The sequence below is a fragment of the Esox lucius genome, chromosome 9, assembly GCF_011004845.1.
Source record: "Esox lucius isolate fEsoLuc1 chromosome 9, fEsoLuc1.pri, whole genome shotgun sequence".
NCBI classification, from domain to species: Eukaryota; Metazoa; Chordata; class Actinopteri; order Esociformes; family Esocidae; genus Esox; species Esox lucius.
In genome coordinates, this window is record NC_047577.1 from 5,846,810 (window position 1) to 5,870,933 (window position 24,124).

General features: G+C 40.5%; 1 protein-coding gene and 1 long non-coding RNA gene across 3 annotated transcripts in view; both read right to left on the minus strand.

Annotated features, from left to right (window-relative positions):
- The window catches only part of LOC105030921 (NACHT, LRR and PYD domains-containing protein 3-like), a 58,890-nt gene that overhangs the window by 5,989 nt on the left and 28,777 nt on the right, over positions 1 to 24,124 (minus strand). The window lies entirely within an intron of this gene.
- On the minus strand, positions 4,281 to 22,555 carry LOC105030919. Of its 2 annotated transcripts, none has more exons than XR_002197145.3 (13): positions 22,489 to 22,555; positions 20,720 to 20,923; positions 18,637 to 18,689; positions 17,034 to 17,282; positions 16,502 to 16,561; positions 14,597 to 16,388; positions 12,752 to 12,943; positions 11,098 to 11,271; positions 10,685 to 10,855; positions 10,170 to 10,343; positions 8,575 to 8,748; positions 8,370 to 8,419; positions 4,281 to 5,815 (listed from the first exon to the last, which is right to left on the minus strand). It is a non-coding gene; the product is annotated as an NACHT, LRR and PYD domains-containing protein 12 (long non-coding RNA). The 2 variants fall into 2 exon arrangements; XR_002197146.3 differs by having other exon boundaries at positions 5,787 to 5,815; positions 8,571 to 8,748.

Below are 24,124 nucleotides of genomic sequence, written 5' to 3' on the forward strand. Positions count from 1 at the left end.
CAACCACTACACCGTCCAATATCCTCCAATAAGAAAGGTTTATCCTACAGAAGACTGTTGTATGGTATGTTCCAACCTATGGTCAATGGGCCAATCCATAGAGCCTATGTCAGTCACATGGGCAGCTCCTAGCAGGAGGTATGGACAGGATGTGTGGGGCCTATCACTAACACGCATCACGTCCTATCTATGGTCCTTTGTTCAGAGTTATTCAGCATAAATAATCATTACATGTTGATAAAACTAGCGAAATAAAAGTACAATCCAATTCCTATGAATTGAAAAGGTCCAAAAACAATAAATACAAATAATAAAAAGGATTATCTGGCCTGTGAGGCTTTATTATTCCTTAAATGAAATGAAAATAAGATGCAATGGACACAGCTTGCCCTGACACATAGCACTGTATGACACTGCAGTCGTAGTGACCATCGTGATCAATCTTTACCAAACACATCAAGTCCCAGGCTACTATCAGTCTAACCTGTGTCCAACAGAAACAGACCTAACATGACATGTTAATGAAATGCATAGTTCATTCCCTATAAGCCCTTTAAACAATCAAACTCCCCCTTGTCCATATCATGTGTCATGCATCAACATCATACCAACAAACTGAATATGCTTGTGTTGGTGAAATCGCCACAGTTGAGACCAGACTGAACACTCGGTTTTAACCCTTAATAATAGGCTACCCTGATTCAATGGGAGAGGTTTGGGGTCATCCTAGGGGTCTGCCTCCCTTCCTTGGTCTTGGCCATGGTGGAGAGTTTGGAATCTGATTGATTGCTTCTGTGGACAGGTGTCTTTTATACAGGTAACAAACTGAGTTTAGGAGCACTCCCTTTAAGAGTGGGCACCTAATCTCAGTTTGTTACCTGTATAAAAGACACCTGGGAGACAGAAATCTTTCTGATTGAGAGGGGATGATATACTTATTTCACTCATTAAAATGCAAATCAATTGATAACATTTTTGACATGCATTTTTCTGGATTGTTTTGTTGTTATTCTGTCTCTCACAGTTAAAATAAACCTACTATTAACATTATCAACTGATCATTTCTTTGTCAGTGGGAAAACGTACAAAATCAGCAGGGGATCAAATAATTTATTCCCCTCACTGTACATAGAGTACACAAGGAAAAATATTCAATGGCTATACACAATGCCGTGCTTACCTGCAAAATCCTTCTCTAGAATCCTAGAAAAACAAAGACAATAATTAAAACAAAGTTAAAATGAAAAACAACAGAGCTTTTGTACTGACTCACGCATCGTCTTCGTGTAGATGGAATGTTCTTCTCACCTACACAGAGGTTTGGAGAACTTTTTATTCTTCCACTCAGTTGTGAGAACAGGAACTGGAAAATGACCTTGCCCTGTGATGTCACGCTGTCAGGGTTAAAGGGACAGTGTTCACACGCAGAGGAGGGGGACAACCGTGGAGGACACATCCCACATAGAAACCCATTGGTTCCCATCCCACATAGAAACTCTCCCCATTGGTTCCCATCCCACATAGAAACTCTCCCCATTGGTTCCCATCCCACATAGAAACTCTCCCCATTGGTTCCCATCCCACATAGAAACTCTCCCCATTGGTTCCCATCCCACATAGAAACTCTCCCCATTGGTTCCCATCCCACATAGAAACTCTCCCCATTGGTTCCCATCCCACATAGAAACTCTCCCCATTGGTTCCCATCCCACATAGAAACTCTCCCCATTGGTTCCCATCCCACATAGAAACTCTCCCCATTGGTTCCCATCCCACATAGAAACTCTCCCCATTGGTTCCCATCCCACATAGAAACTTTCCTCATTGGTTCCCATCCCACAAAGAAACTCTCCCCATTGGTTCCCATCCTACACAGAAACTCATCCTATTGGTTCCCATCCCACTTAGAAACTCTCCCAATTGGTTCCCATCCTACACAGAAGCTCATCCTTTTGGTTCCCATCCCACATAGAAACTCATCCAATTGGTTCCCATCCCACACAGAAGCTCACCCCATTGGTTCCCATCCCACACAGAAACCCATCCAATTGGTTCCCATCCCACTCAGAAACACATCCAATTGGTTCCCATCCCACACAGAAACCCATCCAATTGGTTCCCATCCCACACAGAAACACATCCAATTGGTTCCCATCCCACAAAGAAACCCATCCCATTGGTTCTGAGGTCTACAGAGGGATTGTTTCTTAACTGTGTCCTTGTCACGCTTACTGAAATCTGTCAGAAGACATGAATTGGGGTTCAGTATTACGGGGCAGCTTTGTACATTTAGAAAAGTAAATTGAGTCATTCAAAATGTTTTGGGTTAGAACGGAAAATAAAGTTAAAATACTTGTTTACAATGGGGTTTCTTCATTGGCTTGGCTGTGTTTATGCTGCAGTGATTTCTTATTGAACTTAACAAGCTGCCTATTTTGTGCATTTCTAGGTTCCAATATCCAGTAGACAGTTAAAGACGCTGGTCAGAAGCTCAAACATTCCTCTATATGAATTGTCTTGCAAGTTCCCCACTGTTCTCATCCATTCAACGCCACCCTATGGGTTTACAGAACCCCAAACGTTTATATGTGGACTAACTGCTGCTGTGTGTTGCCTCTGTGTCAAGCGTCAGTCACTGACTTTGGGCTTTTTACCCCAGAGAACATGGCAGTCACACCAAACCCCCTCCGGACACAATTTCCATCCAGACCAGTCCATAGCAAATAAGAGTAGTAATTTCTGTACCTGACCTGATCAAAAAGTTGCCTGTGAGATAACACACAACTCAACTAGCTCTGATTACACGTACAGGATAATAACTACCCCTACAACATTTGACCGTAACAGTCCTGTTGTGATGTATGACTATCCCTCTATGGCCATGATTTAACTGTTGTTAGTATGCCGTCGGGAGAAACCGGACATTGAAATAAGATTGCCTGTGGTAAACTATCTTTAGACCTCCATTTCAGCCAATCAGGGTGCCTGGTTTACAGAGACACCAGCCAGAGCGCATAACAATGAACTGATCCAAACACACAGACTAGTAAAAGACTAACATTCCTGAATGTGTGACCTGGAGAGGAAGAGAAGGAGAGAGGAAGAGGCAGTCAGAGAAGGAGGGAGGAAGAAGCAGTCAGAGAAGGAGAGAGGAAGGGACAGTCAGAGAAGGAGAGAGGAAGAGGCAGTCAGAGAAGGAGAGAGAAAGAGGCAGTCAGAGAAGGAGGGAGGAAGAAGCAGTCAGAGAAGGAAAGAGGAAGAGGCAGTCAGAGAAGGAGAGAGAAAGAGGCAGTCAGAGAAGGAGGGAGGAAGAAGCAGTCAGAGAAGGAAAGAGGAAGAGGCAGTCAGAGATGGAGGGAGGAAGAAGCAGTCAGAGAAGGAAAGAGGAAGAGGCAGTCAGAGAAGGAGCGAGGAAGAGGCAGTCAGAGAAGGAGAGGAAGAGGCAGTCAGAGAAGGAGAGAGGAAGAGACAAACAGTGAGAAGAGGGAGAGACAGGGATTGATGTAGCTTTTGCAAAGTATCTATTCAGGTGTTTAAGGTGCATTGTAAAATGAACCATTCTCATCTAACATGAACACTTTCCTGCGCTGAACAAAATCAAAACTATTATTTCACCACAGTCGATTAGTTTGTATTGTAGTAAAACACAACACGATTGGTGAGGTCATCTAAAGTAGATATGTTATTTAGTATCATCTTATGTGTTACCTACCTGTCAAGATCTGCAAATCTACAGCACATGGAGGGACATGGCTGTGTCTTTTCCAGGTTGTCTCACAGGGAGTTGGGATAATAAAACACATTTACATTAACATGTATTTTTCAGTCACTCTAACACAATGATAATAAAAGTGCATTTACAGGAATGTAACCATTTATCTCTCCTTAATTTCAGTCAGATTATTTAACAAAATCAGAGCAACATTTAAAAACTAAAGATTTAATCAACCAACACAGTTACTTTCCAAAAATAAACAATTTCAACACAAACTTTTCATCAACACCCATTATGTCACATGGCTGCTTAAAATAGTGTCTGTTTTACCATGGAGACCCACGTGTTCCCTGGGGACACAGGAGGTTAATCTACATGACGCCAGAGTTGGGGAGTAACGGATTACAAGTAATCAGTTACATGTAAAGGATTACAGAAAAACAGTAACTGTTGCCGACTAAAATATTGTAATCGGATTACAGATACTTTTGAAAAAAACGAATTATTTCAATTAAAAAAGAATAGTTGCGTGAAATAATTATGACACGTTGCATGTTTGATTTTCTATGTAATGTTTTAAAAACATTGTTATTTGAACCAAAATAGCCTCAGTTGTGTGTGATCATCAAGCGTGGAAAGGTGGGCGCGCACAACGAGATTAGTGACTGATGAAGGGTTAGTTTAATTTCCTCAGATTTTGGTTGGTTGGATGGCTGGTAAAAACAGAGTAGGCCTATATCTACGATAATATTAGCCGACTCAAATAAAATGGGATTTAGCTATCTACTGGTGTAACGCGTCTTCTCAGAACAACAATAGGCGATAGGCCTACATCGTGTTATATATTTTTCAAATGCACCAAATAACACAGCCAGGAAGAGTTGCACTGAACAACTCAGACAGGAATTGTTTAATAGATTAGGCAGCTATTTGTTAGATAGCTGTAACATGGCGCTGCCTTCAAGATAAAACATTGGAATATTTGAGGAGAAAAGGTGTGTTGGGAAGCCCTCTGCCACAGAATGAGGATTTGCATTTGACGCAGCCACCCTGTTTGAAAAATTGACAGTTACTGTTTTGAAGCAATTAAAAACATGAATAAAACACAAGTAACAGAATTGGCTAACACATCTTTTGATTTTGGATTATGTTGAGATAAAAAGTCAGATTCTGGATGATCAAGGGTTATTGGATTAATTGGAATGACTGAATATCTGATAGACCTTTAGTGTGCAATGTGGAGATGTAGCCCAATCATATTGAAATAGTAAGCAATGGTTTAGAAACCCTTTCCAAAAGCACTGTACATAACCCATAGGCTAAAATGCAAATTCCGTTGTAAACACTAACATTGATTGATCTCGCAAAATGTGTTCAACTGGTTATAGGCTATTCCTATTTGTTTTCTAATGCCTCTTTATACGAAAGTAATCAGTTTGAGTTTGAGTAATCAAAAAGTTACTGATTACAAATGTAGACAGGTAACTTGTAACTATAACGAAGTGCAATTAAAAAGTAACCTACCCAACCCTGCATGACACAGGGTCACTGAACTTCCCTTAACCCTAACCCCAAATCCTGGGTAGAGGGGCTCAGTGAATGTGGTCTGGTATGTGTACAGGTGGGACATTGTGTCAGAGTGGACCTCATAGAAGGACAGGGTGCCGGCCGGCCAGTCCAGAAACACTCCTATTCTGGGTGGAGGAGAGGAGGTCAGGTCACTCTGAGGTTGAGGAGGATGGATGAGGTGAGGGGCAGGTATAACAGCTTCTTCATTATTGTGGAAGGTATTGTAATGATCCTCCCTGCACACCAGACTCCAGGACATGTCACTGAATCCAAACACAAAGAAAGGACTGACCCCCTTTCTGCTGATGTCTTTATATGTCACTGCTATGTGAGCTTTTCCACTCCACTCCACCTCCCAGTAACAGCGTCCAATCAGACCGTCTCTACACAACACCTGTGGCCAGCCGTCAAATCTGTCTTGGTGATCAGGATACGGCTGCTCCTCTTCCACAAACTCTGCCCTTCTGTTGCCCTCAGACAGAGAGAGGTGTCTGTGTGCTGTGTTTGGGTCCAGAATGGGATCACAGTAATCTGAAGATGAGAGGACCGTTTAGAGGACAGAGCATGATGTGTGTGAGTGATTTGTTGGATTGGTGGTAGAGATAATGTGTGTTTAGTCAAGGTGGAAGAGACCGTGCTTTTTAATAAAGGAGCTTGTGTGCACATGTGTGAATGTCTGACTACATATGTTGACTATTTGTTTTATTTTTAAATATTGTAACATAACTAAGTATGATTTGAATAACGCCTATGTTGAATTTTAATAGACTGTATAAGCACATATTTTAAAATAAGCTACAAGCTGTAGACTGCCTTTTTTAAAATAAAAAGTATACGATTAAATACGTTAGGCTATACTATTATCATATTAGTCAAACATAGCCTATAATGTATAGCATTTACGACACCCCCTAAGCTGCCAATAAAATCAAGTGCTAAGCATTTAAAGAACAATTTGCAATCAGGTTTTATCAAATAAATTCTAAACATACTTGTTAAGACAATAAGCCAAGATGTACAATTGGAGACCATCTGATAAAATTTACAGGCTGAGAGAGGTTGTTCTTCATTGCCAAAACAGCAAAAAGCTGTTTCTGCTTGTAATGCCACACTGCCTGGTCATTACAAGCATGAAACGTCATTTTAAAAAGCTTTTTCCTCCTGCTTTGTTTGTTGTTGCTTATTGTCATCCTTCAGAACCACAAATGAATGCATTATTAACCCAATAGTGGGCTGCCTAAAATAAACACTAAAACATGATTATTATAAATCTGCTGTTGATCATGCTAACCTCTTTAAACCACCTAAATTACATCTGTGTGTATCATGAGTTCCTCACTAAAGTATCAAACTCTATGACATCTAAATCAACGAGCTGAACATCACATAAGTATCCCACCCATACATGCCCTGGCTACTTAAAATGAGAGGTACTGGAGCAATAAAGGTTGACAGCCTTCTGGCCCTCCCCTTATCCCTCCACAGTCCAGTCTAACTGGAGCAATAATGATTGACAGCCTTCTGGCCCTCCCCTTATCCCTCCACACTCCAGTCTAACTGGAGCAATAATGATTGACAGCCTTCTGGCCCTCCCCTTATCCCTCCACACTCCAGTTTAACTGGAGCAATAATGATTGACAGCCTTCTGGCCCTCCCCTTATCCCTCCACACTCCAGTCTAACTGGAGCAATAATGATTGACAGCCTTCTGGCCCTCCCCTTATCCCTCCACACTCCAGTCTAACTGGAGCAATAATGATTGACAGCCTTCTGGCCCTCCCCTTATCCCTCCACACTCCAGTCTAACTGGGTCCACCCCGCTCCACTCACATACTCTGGTGTGGGGTGTGTCTGTTAGGTCTGTAAATGATTGTACACTGACACAAGTTTTGTTATTTTGGCTGATTATCAAAATATATTCAAGTTCCAGTTTAATAATGAATATGGGCTTAAAGTGCAGTCTCTCAGCTTTAATTTGAAGGTTTTTCACATCCAAATTAGAAGAAGAGTTTAGAAATTACAACTCTTTAATATGTAGCCCTCTCTTTTTCAAGGGACCAGAAGTAATTGGACAATTGTCTCAAAAGCAGTTTCTTGGACAGGTGTGGGCTATTTCTTTGTTATTTCGTCATCAAATAAACAGGTAAAAGGTCTGGACTTGATTCCAGGTGTGGCATTCGCATTTGGAAGCTGTTGCTGTGAACCCACAACATGTAGTCAAAACAAGTGAAACAGGCCCTCCTCAGGCTGTAAAAAACAAGAAACCCGGAAAGCCTAGTTCAGCCGGCCCACAATGAAACCGATAACTGTACTTTCCTTCACTGGATTCTAACCTGGATTCTAGTCTCATATGTGAGAAGCTGTTTCTTTAACCACTACACCACGGATCTATATGTTTGTATTCTGTCGGTATAGCAACTTGAAATTAGATAACTTTGTCACATATTATTTCACGAGACACCATTCAGTATTGTGTTAAAATTACTGAAGTATTGTGTTAAAAGTATTGTGTTACCTCCACCACAAATAGTCTCTATGAACTGTTAGCTTTTGCCACTGGCCGTTTGAACAGCTTATTAGCCAGTAATAGGCGTTACCAGCATCTACTAACTTACTGCTTGGAATAGTCATAAGAATTGAGCAACTGCTAGTAAAACCAAACTTCACACTGCCAAAGCTATAAGTTTGCCTCCATCACAAATAGCGTCTATGAACTGTATGGCTTTTGCCACTGGCCATTTTAACAGCTATTTCATGGCACAAAAACATTCATTTTTCTTTAAATTCTGAATGTTACATTGTTATAATAACTATCAATATACAGTATCTCACAAAAGTGAGTACACCCCTCACATTTTTTGTTCAACCCCTTGAATTAAGGCTTAAAGTCTGCACTTCAATTGCATCTCGGAGGTCTCATTTCAAATCCATTGTGATGGCAAACAGCCAAAATTAAGAAAATTGTGTCAGTGTCCAAATATTTCCAGACCTAACTTTGTGTGTGTGTGTGTGTGTGTGTGCTGTTAATAATAGATTGTTAATTGACATGAACCAATACATTAATTTCTTACAACCAACACACTTACATTTCTTCATCAGCTGTGGTTTCGCCCAGAACTCTTCATTATGGTCCACACTGTGGGAGAGACAGGAACAGACAGAGGGGACACAGCCTGAATCAAATCAACTCTTATCCTCAAGAGAATAAAGTTAGAGATCTAATAATATTGTACAAAGTAGCAGGGGATTTAATGTACAAACGGATCGTATTTTCCCAGTTGCTATACCAACTTCAGTTTCTCCGGTCTCCAGTCAGGATCCTCCAGTCTATCAGAGAGCAGCTTCACTCCAGAGTCTCCTGGGCGGTTGAAGCTCAGGTCCAGTTCTCTCAGGTGGGAAGGATTTGACCTCAGAGCTGAAGCCAGAGAATCGGAGCCTTCCTGTGTAACTTTACAGAATGACAGCCTGCAGAGAGGTCATCATGATTTTACAACAGGTCTGCTGCCCTCTGGAGGTGAGAGCTGAGGTTGAACCTAGGGATTGCCAAACAAGGCTTCATTTGCGTTATTTTAGCAGCAGGATATTATGCTGGCAGCACTTAGATTTTCTTTATCACAATAAAAGCCATCATTGAAATTTATAAGGCAATATATTAAACAATCTAATCTGTGAAAAAGAACAGACAAGAACAACATTGGAACGGACATTTAACATAAAATGTCCCAACTACACTGAACAAAATTATAAATGCAACACTTTTGTTTTTGCCCCAATTAATCATGATCTGAACTCAAAGATCTAAGACTTTTTCTATGTACACAAAAGGCCTATTTCTCTCAAATATTGTTCACAAATCTGTAAAAATTTGTGTTGGTGAGCACTTCTCCTTTGCCGAGATAATCCATCCACCTCACAGGTGAGGTATATCAAGATGCTGATTGGACAGCATGATTATTGGACAGGTGTGCCTTAGGCTGGCCACAATAAAAGGCCACTCTAAAATGTGAAGTTTTACTGTATTGGGGTGGTTCCGGGGGGTTCGAAAACCAGTCAGTATCTGGTGTGACTACCATTTGCTTCACGCAGTGCCACACATCTTCCCATATAGTTGATCAGGTTGTTGATTGTGGCCTGTGGAATGTTGGTCCACTCCTCCTCAATGGCTGTGCGAAGTTGTTGGATATTGGCATGCCAATTGCACGCCCCCTCAAAACTTGCAACATCTGTGGCATTGTGCTGTGTGATGGAACTGCACATTTTAGAGTGGCCTTTTATTGTGGCCAGCCTAAGGCACACCTGTGCAATAATCATGCTGTCCAATCAGCATCTTGATATACCTCACCTGTGAGGTGGATGGATTATCTCGGCAAAGGAGAAGTGCTCACCAACACAAATTTTTACAGATTTGTGAACAATATTTGAGAGAAATAGGCCTTTTGTGTACATAGAAAAAGTCTTAGACCTTTGAGTTCAGCTAATGATAAATGGGGGCAAAAACAAAAGTGTTGCGTTTATAATTTTGTTCAGTGTAGATTGTTAACTATATTGCCTTATATATTTCAAGGATGGCTTTTATTCTGAAAAACAATTTGCGCTGCTAGCATAATATCCTGCTGCTAGAAGAACGGTAATGAAGCCTCGAATGGCCATCACTAGTTGAACCCATTTTTCTTCTATATCCAGTGTGGTAGTGCTGTCACTCTAAATATGCACAATTTCTGCTGTCCTAAGAAACCCACCAATTTGAGTCATGTATTCAATTAAAATTAATAGGCAATATAATAAACAACAACAAGACAATACAAACTCATTTCTAACAAAAATCAATTATTAAATAAAATTTGATCATTTTGGTTAAGATGACATGCAGGAATGTAAATACTAACCTCAGTTGTTCCACTTTACAGTTGTGATGCCGCAGTCCCACACAGAGCAGCTTAACTCCAGAGTCCAGCAGGTCATTGTAACTCAGGTCCAACTCTTTCAGATGAGAGGAGTTTGAACTGAGAGCTGAGGCCAACACTTCACAAGATCTGTCCGTCAGATTACAGCCATTCAGCCTTAATGGGAAATATATTGTAACAAAATGCATAACAAGTAAACAAACAACAAACAGAAGGAAGCATTTTATAACATAGGTTGCTTTATTTGAGTAACAAAAACGAATTGTCTGCCTTTATGGACCTTTATGTAAACCTCTATGGACAGTGTACAGGGAACATCAAGCGTATTATCTGTTACTATTTAAATTCACTTAAACTTGTAGGTGTGCATCTTCAGAACAAGCTGAGGTTATAAAACAATCTAAGACATCTGAGCATGCTCTCTAGTGGTAATTTGTCCTTGACAAAGTGTCAACCAATATTTTCTGTCATGCAAAGCATCCTCTCGAAGTACCGACCTCAGTGTCTGTAGTTTACATCGTGGATATTGCAGAGCCATAAGTAGTTCCCTTCCGTCATTAGACAGCTCACAGTTCCTCAGGTCCAGTTTTATCAGAGACGTGTTTGCCAGTGGGAGAACAGAGGCCAGTGATCTACAGTCCACCTCAGAGAGGCTTAAGCTACCCAGTCTGTTGAAACAGAGAATGCAGAGTGTTCAGGGACACATCACAATGTTGTTCAGAGTCTTTCCTTTCAGAGGGTTACATGTTTAGAAAAGCATCAGAGTTAAGCCTGACATGTAGTCTTATCTGTTGGTATGTATGTAGGTACTAACATGAATGTTTATAGTGTAATCGTCTTAACCTCAAACTGTCCAACATTTAATACATCTACAGGTAGTTTTCACGTGATGACCCCTCCCACCCCTAACCTCAGTGTCTGTATTTTGCAGTGAGGATCTTTCAGAGCTGTAAAGAGTTTACTTATTCCATCATCAGACAGATCACTGTTCCTCAGGTCCAGTTCTCTTAGAGGGGAGTTTTCTGATTGGAGAGCAGATGCCAGTGATCTACAGTCCTCCACAGAGAGTTTAAAGCCACCAAGCCTGTAGAAACAGAGACAATGCCAGTCATTCAAAGTGATGTAGTGCAGATCAGTGACAAATACTATGAGGGAAAATACTGTGATACTATGATCCCCTGCTGATTTTGTACGTTTGCCCACTGACAAAGAAATGATCAGTCTATCATTTTAATGGTTTAATGGTTTATTTGAACAGTGAGAGACAGAATAACAACAAAATCCAGAAAAACTCAGGTCAAAAATGTTATAGATTGATTTGCATTTTAATGAGTGAAATAAGTATTTGACACCTCTGCAAAACATGACTTAGTACTTGGTGGTAAAACCCTTGTTGGCAATCACAGAGGTCAGACGTTTCTTGTAGTTGGCCACCAGGTTTGCACACATCTCAGGAGGGATTTTGTCCCACTCTTTGAAGATCTTCTCCAAGTCATTAAGGTTTTGAGGCTGACGTTTGGCAACTGGAACCTTCAGCTCCCTCCACAGATTTTCTATGGGATTAAGGTCTAGAGACTGGCTAGGCCACTCTAGGACCTTAATGTGCTTCTTCTTGAGCCACTGCTTTGTTGCCTTGGTCGTGTGTTTTGGGTCATTGTCATGGCATGGCAGCATTCCTCCTCCAAACACGGCGAGTTGAGCTGATGCCAAAGAGCTCGATTTTGGTTTCATCTGACCACAACACATTCACCCTGTTCTCCTCTAAATCATTCAGATGTTCATTGGCAAACTTCAGACGGGCCTGTACATGTGCTTTCTTGAGCAGGGGGACCTTGCGGGCGCTGCAGGATTTCAGTCCTTCACGGCGTAGTGTGTTACTAATTGTTTTCTTGGTGACTATGGTCCCAGCTGCATTGAGATCATTGACAAGATCCTCCCGTGTAGTTCTGGGCTGATTCCTCACTGTTCTCATGATCATTGTAACTCCACGAGGTGAGATCTTGCATGGAGCCCCAGACCGAGGGAGATTGACAGTTCTTTTGTGTTTCTTCCATTTGCGAATAAATCGCACCAACTGTTGTCACCTTCTCACCAAGCTGCTTGGCGATGGTCTTGTAGCCCATTCCAGCCTTGTGTAGGTCTACAATCTCGACCATGACATCCTTGGACAGTTCTTTGGTCTTGGCCATGGTGGAGAGTTTGGAATCTGATTGATTGATTGCTTCTGTGGACAGGTGTCTTTTATACAGGTAACAAACTGAGATTAGGAGCCCTCCCTTTAAGAGTGTGCTCCTAATCTCAGCTCGTAACCTGTAGAAGAGACACCCGGGAGCCAGAAACCTTTCTGATTGAGAGGGGATGAAATACTTATTTCACTCATTAAAATGCAGTGTAACAGCATAATTCAGTCTGTTTTTTCAAATAATAAAATTTTTACCAAATCATGATATTCAGAGAGAATAAAATAATAATGTTCATCATGGAATTTCTACCATAAAAAACTACCCAGCAATAAAAAACCATTAATGGTTTCATAATATTAAGACCTCTTCAGTACTACTGACCTCAGGGTCTCCAGTTTACAGTGTGGATGTTTCAGATCATCACAGAGAACAGTCAGGCTGCCTTCTTCATAATCGTCAGGATCAAGAAACCCTAGATCCCCTAGGTTCAGTTCTCTCAGATGTGAGTCTTCAGATTGGACGATGGTAGCCAGTGATTCGTAGTTTTCTTTAGACAATCGATAGCCAACCAGTCTGTAGAAACATAAGATGTGATATAGTGTTTTTGTATGACTGTTCACAACATGCAGGCTTGAGATACAACATGGTGACTGTTGTCTTCTAGGTGACTAATTACAAGCAAGTTCTGGGGGTGGGGCGGACTGGACAACACAAAGTCAGATGAGAGATGGTCACTACCAGGCAGCCTGGTGGAAACCATGTGGAACCAGAACCAGAGATCCATGGACCATCAGACAGGCTTCACAGACAGACTGGGGAGGAAATTTTTTTTTCCATGTGCTGATTTCTATTTCCATTACACATGCACTAACACATTAAAGAATCTACAATAAATCCTTGTAAGGATTGAAAATGTTATTAAATTTAAAATCTTCCTTAACCTCAAAAACGTAACCTTAACCCAAAACATAAACCCAATTAAAATGTTTACCTCAACCTGGTCCCTAAGCTAGAAATAAAACAGTTCCTTCATTGCTCTCAAGAGGTCCCCACAGGGTCACATTTTCCTTTTTGCCGGACCGCGTAAGCGGAGCCGGCTAAGAAGAGCGAATGTCTCTTACTGACTGACTGACAGATTGAGTCCCCCTTGTTAAACAGCGTAGTGGTTAGAGAAACGGACCTGTAAACTAAAGGTCTTGTGTTCGTATCGCCGCAAAACGCATTATGAATAATTCCGTGTAGACGAAAACTTTGCTGGCTAAAACCTTCATTATCTACATTATAGTAAGCCTGAAATAGAACAGTTCATGGTTATATTGCAACTATTTCTAGTGGATTTTCAAAGTACACATCCGTGAATGCATTTTGGGTCAGGATAGCCAAAATTTGCTGGCTTAACATACAGTAGTTACGTTATAGTAAGCCTTAACTAAAACTGTATACAGTTATATTGCAACTGTTTCTGGCATGGAAGTTAATCTTAAGTCTTGCTAGCAATTGCTCAATTCTTATGATTACTCCTAGGAAGGTAGTAGATACTTGTAAGCCTATTATGATCTGGGGATGCTTCAGCAAGGCTGGAATCGGGCAGATTTGTCTTTGTGAAGGACACATGAATCAAGCCAAGTACAAGGTTATCCTGGAAGAACACCTGCTTCCTTCTGTTCTGGCAATGTTCCCCAACTTTGAGAATAGTTTTTTCCAGCATGACAATGCTCCATGCCACACAGCCAGGTCGATCAAGGTGTGGATGGAGGAACACCAAATCAAGACACTGTCATGGCCAGCCCGATCTCCAGACCTGAACCCCATTGAAAACCTCTGGAATTTGATCAAGAGGAAGATGGATGGTCACAAGCCATCAAACAAAGCTGAGCTACTTGAATTTTTGTGCCAGGAGTGGTATAAAGTCACCCAACAGCAATGTGACAGACTGGTGGAGAGCATGCCAACACGCATTGAAAGCTGTGATTAAAAAGCAGGGTTATTCCACCAAATATTGATTTCTGAACTCTTCCTAAGAACATTAGTATTTTGTTGTTGAAAAAGGAAAATATATTTGTTTTCTTTGCATTATTTGAGGTCTGAAAACAATGCATCTTTTTTTTTAATATTTTGACCAATAGACCAGTCATTTTCTACAACTAAATACTCTAAATGACAATATTTAATTTCAGTCTTGGGACTTTTTCTGAGCTTGACAGTGTGATATTATAGATTACTTACATTGCCTTTCTGCATTTCCTGACAGCTGGGACCAGTCTCGTACACCCAGGTGACCAGTTGTATGTCCTCAGATCAATCTCATCCAGCACACCCTTTGACATCAGCAGTGCGTTGGCCAGTGCTGAGAAGTGTGTACCTGTCAGTTGTCCTCTATTATTTCTAGACCTCAGGAACTTGTCAATGTCCTCATGTACTGAATCATCTTTCATCTCAGTCAAGCAGATGAGTAGATTGATGTACCTGTCTGGTGAGACTTGCTCTAAATGCGGCTTCCTGAGGCATTTCTTTATTTCATCAACAGTCTCTGAGCTGATCTCTGTCTGTGGCAGTAGGCCTTGTAACAGTCTCTGGTTGGACTCCAGTGTGATGCCAACAAGGAAGCGGAGGAACAGGTCCAGGTGTCCATTCTCACTTTCCAAAGCTTTATCAACTATCTTCTTCAGCAGCTCATGAAAGGGCAGCTCAGAAGACACATCCTCAATGAAAGACTCCAGAGCCATCAAATTCTTACTCACATAGCACTGAAAAATGTACAGAGCAGCAAGAAATTCCTGGAAGCTCAGGTGAACAAAGCAATACACTTTTCTCTTATGTACCACCTGCTCTTTTTTAATAATTTCTGTGCAAAATCCAGAGTTCACTGAAGCTTCACTGATGTCAATGTCACACTCTTCCAGGTCTTTCTTATAGAATATGAGATCCCCCTTCACCAGCTGCTGAAATGCCAGTTGTGCCAGTTTTAGAATTATTTCTTTGTGTCTTTCTGTGATTGTGTTGAAATCATTCTCGGTTGTGCCATCATACTTTTTGCTTTTCAGATTTGTCTGAATGAGTGTGAGGTGAGCGTACATCTCCGTCAGAGTTGTGATGTCTCCACTCTTTCCTTCAGTCATCATGTGCTGAAGAACCCTGGCTGTAATCCAACAGAAGACTGGTATGTGACACATGATGTGGAGGCTTCTTGATGTCTTAATGTGTGAGATGATTCTACTAACTAGGTTCTTCTCTGTAACTATCTTCTTAAAGTATTCTTCTTTCTGTTTGTCACTGAACCCTCGTACTTCTGTCACCTTGCTGATGTACTCATGAGGGATCTGATTGGCTGCTGCGGGTCTGGAGGTTATCCAGATGAGGGCTTTGGGGAGTAGATTTCCATCAATGAGGTTTGTCATCAACCTGTCAACTGAAGATGTCTCATTTAGATGACTCAGTTTCTTATTCTTATTAAAAGCTAATGGTAATCTGCTTTCATCCAGGCCATCAAAGATGAACATGACTTTACAGTCAACATATCTGTGTGCATATTTTATCTCTTCAAGTTCGGGGTGAAAATAACTCAAAATCCCTTGAAGACTGTACTGATCATCTTGAATCAAATTCAGATCTCGGAAAGGAAACACAAAAATGAAATCCACATCCTGATTGGCTCTTCCCTCTGTCCAGTCCAGGATGAACTTCTGCACTGAGACTGTTTTTCCGATTCCAGCGATGCCCTTTGTCATGACGGTTCTGATGGGTCTCTCCTCTTCACTCTTCTCTCCAGGTGAGGGTTTGAAGATGTCATTGCAGTTGATTGGAGTGTCTGATGTGTTTTTTTTCCTGGATGTATTTTCAATCTGTCTAACCTCATGTTCTGTATTAACCCCTTCACTCTCTCCCTGGGTGATGTAGAGCTGGGTGTAAATGCGGTCAAGTAGAGTTTTTTCCTCTGCAGTGCCTTCACACAGGAACCTAAACTTCTCCTTCAGACTGGCTTTAAGTTTCTCTTTAACTCTTTGTGCGATATCGTCCACTAAAAAGAACAACACAATATCAACTCCAATTAGCAACCATTTGGGTAAATGCATGTGTTTGTATGAATCAGAGAGTGTTTGTGTGTGTAGACAGTATACATTGTCATCTTACCAGGCCTCTGCCCATTGTTGCTTGTCTGTCTGCTATAGACCCTGTCTTTACAGTCAGTCCCTAGGGGAAGATGAGAATTAATAAATGTTACTGTTTTTCAAATAGACTTCAGTCAGTGGTTTAGGGGACACTGACTTAATGTGAGGAAAAGAAAATAATTTGAGAAAAATATTTCCCTCAGATCATACCAACTTGCAGAATTCAAAATCAAACCAAACACTGATAAACTCCTGTATGTTTTAGCTAAACATTGCAATGCGAAGTCACAGTAGCAAGATTTGTGACTCATTAAGTCATTGACACTCTGGAGCATGGTTCTGGTCCGGTTGTTCTTTGTGTTTTAAGACACAGAGTTACTGTCAGAACCTGTTTTGCTGAGTGGGAACCTGTGTGCCAAGACTAGAAGGACTTTGGCACCATCATATAATGGACTGAGACTGCTGCAATATTATACCATTATTTTACTTGTTTCCCCAAGAAAATATATAAGGATTTTCTATATTGTACAGTATAAAGCAATAAAGCCTCTTACCGAGTTCGTGGACCAAATAAGTCTCTTTGTTCTGCAGGATCCAGTAGAAGGCTGATTTGACTTTAACTCCCCCTGAGTTTAAAGCCTTGTACAGCTCCCTCATCTGGTCCTGACTGGTCTTGGCAACATGGATGTTAGAGTACATCTCTTTATGGATCATATCCATCTGGAACAGGTCATCTGCTATAGGCATCACCATAATAACCTTTTGAATGAGATCAGCTCTGTGTCTGTCCACAAACTCAGCGTCTGGAGAAGGGAGATGGAAAGGGGCATTGCATATGCACAGACAGACAACTCACACATCAATATACAGACACAGCATCACAGAGAGACACACAGACATCCCAACAGACCGACACACCCCCTCTTGAGCGAGTCATCTGCTATAGGCATCACCATTTTAATATTCTGATTGTATTATTACTGGTCTCCGGGCCAGAGAATTTAAATGTGTTGTTCTGGGTAGGCACGCCTATCTTGTGTATATTTGCGACAGTAGCCATCATATGATGAGATTGATGTATGTCCCATGTTCCCTAGTCCTAACTCCTAACCAAATCTATAAACCTAACTGATGTTGTGTGATGTCATGATACACAAGATCATTTGCATTATTATTGTTGTCATTGGTGAGCAGCACCACTCTACACAAAGAGGTACCTGTTTCAGTCCCAACCAGGAAGTCACAGATATTGACTCCTTGTGTTGGATAGAGCGGATAGTTTACAAGACCAATGAATGCTGTTCATTTCTTTATAGCCGTTAACGTATTCTCAGTGAGTTTTTGTATGTATCTTGAACAGAAGACAATTGAAGACTTTTTGGGAACTGGTGGGGAAGTTATAGAAAGTGAAATAATCAACAGTGTGAATTTTGGACAACCCATAGCACTTTGCTTTTGACTTGTTCTCATGCTATACATAGATGGAAATAATCAACAGCTATCAGTGTTCGGGAGTTTATTGAGAGTTTACTTTTCCTAGTAATTTTCCCTCAAAAGATTGGACTTTTAGAATAGGATAAAGATCACAATGGTAGGAGTTGGTGGAAGTATAATATCTTAGACCTTCAACCTTCTATTCAGATTTACATGAGCTACAAATACAGGCAGACAGTTGTTGTGGTAATTTGAGGGGGGACATTTCAGGTGCCATAAAAAGCCCTTGCATAATGGAACAACTCGAAAAAGACAGCTCCTGCCAATAAATTCCAAGTACTGCATTGTTCTTGGTTTACAACAAAACTGTGTATCTTTGAAATAATACACTGGTTTACTAAAGGAACATTGAGATCAATCACGATTAACTACAGATGATTCTGAGATGAATTGTTTAACGGGCCCATAAAAATCCATAAGAGGGCGGGAAAAAGAAAGTCAGTCGTGGGCATGACCTTGATGGGGGTAATTATTTAGCCTCAGCTGGGGGCCAGAACCTTAACCTCCATGTGTCCCCGGGTACCCACTTTTAAATCGTATAAAGACTCATTTACAATTACAAATATTTTCCAAAAATAGACAGATAAAGCTATATTTGGTTAGTAAATCATTACTTAAAACAAATATTATTTTTGATGATAGCGCTCCGAAAGTTTGACTAACCTTTTTCCTCTGATCTTTTCTCTGTCTCCATGGAGTCATGAGAGGGAGTGGTTCTGGGGAAAATAATAAAATGCACAATGTATTCATCCCTTTTCTAACCTCTGACTTTTTCTGTCATTCATAGCAGAAGCCAGTTTCCTTGTTCCACTTTCCAGCTCAAATGTTATGTATTAGCTAGCAAATATATGTTTGTTACATATATGGGTGAAGCAATTTACAATAATAGCATGGGTGAAGCAATTTACAGTTGTGCTCATAAGTTTGCATTCCCTGGCAGAAATTGAAAAATGATGGCACTGATTTTGAAAATATGATCATGCAATTTTTTACAATTGTATTTAAGTTATAGTGATCATAAGAAGATATAAAATGATATCCAAAGCCTTGCAAATGCTAGTTAGTACTGTTTAATCACTTATTAAGAAGTGGACAATTCAGGGATCTCTTGATACCAAGCCAAGGTCAGGTAGACCAAGAAAGATTTCAGCCAAAACTGCCAGAAGAATTGTTCGGGATACAAAGAAAAGCCCACAGGTAACCTCAGGGGAAATACAGTGTGGTTGTTTCAAGGAGCACAATACGACGATACTTGAACAAAAATGAGCTGCATCGGCGAGTTGCCAGAAAGAAGCCTTTACTGCGCCAATGCCACAAAAAAGCCAGGTCACAATATGCCCAACAACACCTTGACACGCCTCACAGCTTCTGGCACACTGTAATTTGGAGTGACGAGACCAAAATAGAGCTTTATGGTCACAACCATAAGCGTTATATTTGGAGTGGGGTCAACAAGGCCTATAGTGAACATAATACCATCCCCATTGTGAAGCATGGCGGTGGCTCACTGATGTTTTCGTGGTGAGTGAGCTCTAAAGGCATAGGGAATCTTGTAAAAATGTATGGCAAGATGAATGCAGCATGTTATCAGAAAATACTGGCAAACAATTTGCATTCTTCTGCATGAAAGCTGCACATGGGACGCTTTTGGACTTTCCAGGATGACAATGACCTTGAGCACAAGGCCAAGTTGACCCTCCAGTGGTTACAGCAGAAAAAGGTCAAGGTTCTGGAGTGGCCATCACAGGCTCCTGACCTTAATATCATCGAGTCACTCTGGGGAGATCTCAAACGTGCTTTTCATGCAAAACGACCAAAGACTTTGCATAACCTGGAGGCATTTTGCCAAGACGAATGGGCAACTATACCACCTGCAAGAATTCAGGGCCTCATAGACAACTATTACAAAAGACTGCAGGCTGTCATTGATGCTAAATGGGGCAAATACACAGTATTAAAAACTAAGGATATGCAGACTTTTTAAAATATTTTTTGCCATGTTTTGTGTTATGATTCTGCCATTCTGTTATGACCTACAGTTGAATATGAATCTGATAAGAAACAAGACATGTGTTTTGCCTGCTCACTAATTTTTTCTTTATAAATGGTATATTACCAAGTCTCCAAGGGTATGCAAACCTTTGAGCACATCTGGACATAGACATTGTTAACGGTTGTGTTCTCTCAGGTGTTAATGATGAAGAACTAAGTAGTTATAAAGGCACAGAAGAATACATAATAATAGCAAGGGACATGGAGTGTTTATTTAAAATTTTGTTTTTCAATTAACTGAAAGAAACAAACGTACTATGTTGGACATGTTAACTTCATCTCGTCCTTCACAGGCATAGAATGTAAAAGCGTAGGGTGATGGACACAGATATAGTTTTCGTGTCTGTTTGTGCTCTATACAGACTTTCTCTAAAACACTCTTTAAGTGTTCTTGTGTTGTTATAACATCCCATAATGGTGTATGTTGAACCCAAAGAAATCTATCTACCAAGTCTGTATTGACTTGGTTGGAATTGGTTGGTTGTTTCTTTTTTTATTGCAGTTGTGGCGTGACCAGATGTAAAAAAAAATAATAAAAAAGTTTCCGGAAAACTCAACTGTCATGGAGACAACCTTAATATTTCAGGAAAGTGGTGAATATATCTAGAGACTAGAAACTTCGCCCCCTGTGTCTTTAGACTGGTACTACAAGAAAGAAAACAAATTGACACCTAACAAAGAAACTTTGACTTACCTTTGGCCAAGAGCATTTGCTCCACTCCTTACATTGTCACAGTCTCCTTTCTCCTCTCCACTGGGCCCCTCTAATGTAATCAGAACACTGTTCACCACTTCTATCTTCTCTCCAATGTCTTTGGGAACAATAGGAAAGTTCTCCTCTTCTCTCCTACATTTGGAACAGATGTTCGCCATCTCTCTGTCCCTATTGATTCTTGATCTGTATGAGTGAAGACATAACAAACTTAAATACCTTTTTTCCCCTTACGATTTCCCTGACAAAAGTACTCCTTTTCCTCCCTGACTTTTCCTCCCTGACTTTTCCTCCCTGACTTTTCCTCCCTGACTTTTTCTCCCTGACTTGCACAGAAAGTGTGTAAATGTGTAGAATTTGAGCTACCGGGAAATGACTGTGCCCCTGTTTGCACACTGCCATTGCTTGTTTGATGCTATTTATTTCAATTGCATGAATGGAACAGAATCCAAACAAGGACTGACAAGCCACATGAGGTAAGAAGGAACTTCAGTAGGGACAATGATCAGGACCACAGGTGAGGGCAATAACAACAATGGACAGATGTCTGTGCCCCCAAAATGAGGGAGCGAAGGCGTTGGATCTCACTGGTACGGCAGGTGTGGCGCACCAGAAAGTGACAAGTAATCTGATGTTAGCTAGAGAATAAGTTGTTATGGTAAGTACCTAATTCAAAGACTTACTGGGATCTTATCTGAGAAAGGAAATGGTGACACTGCTATCAATTCTAAGCTATACATGCCTTTTCTACCCTCACATATAACTTAATGATCTGCGTTATTGTTTTCATGAACTTCTTATTACCATTCTGATGTATTTCCATCAATAAAAACGATAGATCTACATCCTTCAGATTTCAGTTGGGTTTACCTACTTTTACATACTTAATGTTCATTCTAGGTGTGTTTATTCTAATAATAATCGCAATAGCCTAAAGGACATATACACTTTTTATAACATAAGTTTCCAATACCCCAATGTGTCCTAAAACTGAAAATGTTATGACAATCTTAGCAATTATGTTATTGTGGTATGAATCATACAGACGGTGTAATAATTGTTATTGCAATATTTGTATTTTACTAAAGAGGTGAGAGAGGAAGAAGTTCATGCTTAGCCAAACACGTTTTAAAAATGTCTGAACTTAAATAACAGAAGTTAAAAGTCCTGTTCCTAATTGCTCTCAGGAGAAATAGGCAGCAAACACGGTATTGACTAAACATTAACTATCTTATGTAATTACCAAGACTTACTGGCACATCTTGGCTTTATCAAGTGAAACAAAGTTCATAGTCAAAAGGCCAATAAGAATGTAGGACACGAATGATGATCACAAGAATCTTAGAAATGTACATTGTTACTTTGGATGAATCTTCTCTTAATAACTCTGGCAGAAGGGAGTGACCTTAATGCTTGGGTTTATCATGGATCTATGGATTGACATTTTAAATCACAAGTAATTGCCTGAGCGGTTGAAAATATATTAGATGTTTGTCTGTTTCATTCTGTCTAATCCCACGTTGGCTTTGTCTGTATTAGGGTCAACAATTTATACATTACTGCTGTCAAGCTACTTTTAATTAGAAGCCAATATTTTCAAAATGAAGAAGCTTACTTTATTAATTGTCATAAACTCCAGGTGTTGTTCATTTTCATGCTGAGCTTTCTGTGTGTATATCACAGTACAACTGTCTTTAATATTTACTATATACCTGTCATAGTTTCATATAATAATTTAAGAAGATGTTTACCTGTCTGGTAGAAGACATTTTCTTCTGACAGAAGTGGAGGGAGATTGTCATGTCAGCAACTGGGCACATTGTCTGTGTGATTTGCACTTTAGTTTACTGTCACAAGGCAACACCCATCGCTCCCTTTGCCTGTCTTTCACTCAACCTGTTTAAAGTTCTGATTCATCATCTGCATACTAAAGTACAAATCACATTTAGAAAATGCTGGCTTCTAATTAAAAGTAGTTTGACAGCAGTAATGTGTAAATTGTTGACCCTAATACTGACAAAGCCAAATTAATGCTGTTATATTATTATCAATACACTGTTGCTGCTATTGTGCTATTTTCTTTCTTTTTCCAGCCTTGTCAGGTAAGAATCTGCAAGTGAAGTGTCTGTGTGGATTGCTTGGTGTCACAAGGCAACACCCTCCTTTCTCTTTCCCTGCCTTTCACTCACCCTCTGTTTAAAGTTTTAATTCATCATCTGCATACAGTACACCAAGCAATCAACACAGACACAGCATTCATTTTATCGTCAAACAATTTACATAAAGTTTGCATGACCTTGTTTGGCTTTTTTTTTAATCGTTTTTTGTGTAAGTGGTTCAGTGTTCACCCATCTCTCTTCTCAGGTTGAGAATCTGAGCTTCTTAGTACAAGAACCTACACTGCCAGACAGTGACCACTGGACATTATATACGAGTTAAGCGATTTGATCCAAACACACACAGAGAACACAGGAACGTGTAGAGGGGAAGACAGGGGCTTATACAGCTTTGTATAAGTATCTTTTTCATTTTTCTGAATGTACATTGTAAAATGAACCAGACTAATTTAACATGCACACCTTTTTGCACCAAACAAAACACCCAAAACTATAATTTCATCACAACAGATTAGATTTTAATGAGCACCAGAAGAATGTTTGGTGAAAACATGCATTGATGAGTCCAACTTTTATGACCACCTGCCTAATATGCTGTTGGTCCTTCGCGTGCTGCCAAAACAGTACCGACCTGCCAAGGAATGGACTCTACAAGACCCCTGAAGGTGTCCTGTGGTATCTGGCAGTCTGGAGGCAGGTGTTCGAATTAGGCAAGATTTATAAAAAGACCGATAGGCAGAGACAGGTCGTGGTCACACAAGGTTCAAAACACGTATATCAATAGTAGTAATCAGAAGGAATGGGTAGAAGTCAGGTCAAGGCAAGCAGGGGTCGGTACACGGGATAGCAAGGATACATGCATACTTCTCTTCAGCCTTCTGTTCCCTTCAGACAGAGAGGTGTGGTTTCTTCATCCAGATTGAGATCACAGGAATTTACAGATGAGAGGACCGGTTAGAGAAGAGAGAGAATGGTGGTGGTGGTGTGTGTGTGTGTGTGTGTGTGTGTGTGTGTGTGTGCAATTTAATGGGTGTGCACAGAGTTGCATTAGTGTTGAAGTCTTCATTATGGTGAACACTGGAAGAGGTGGAGGTACAGACTGTATCAAGTCAGCTCTAAGTCTTCATTATGGTGAATACTGTGGGAGAGACAGAGAAACAGACTATCAAGTCAGCTCTAAGTCTTCATTATGGTGAACACTGTGGGAAAGAAGGAGGTACAGACTGTATCAAGTCAGCTCTAATTCTTCATTATGGTGAACACTGTGGGA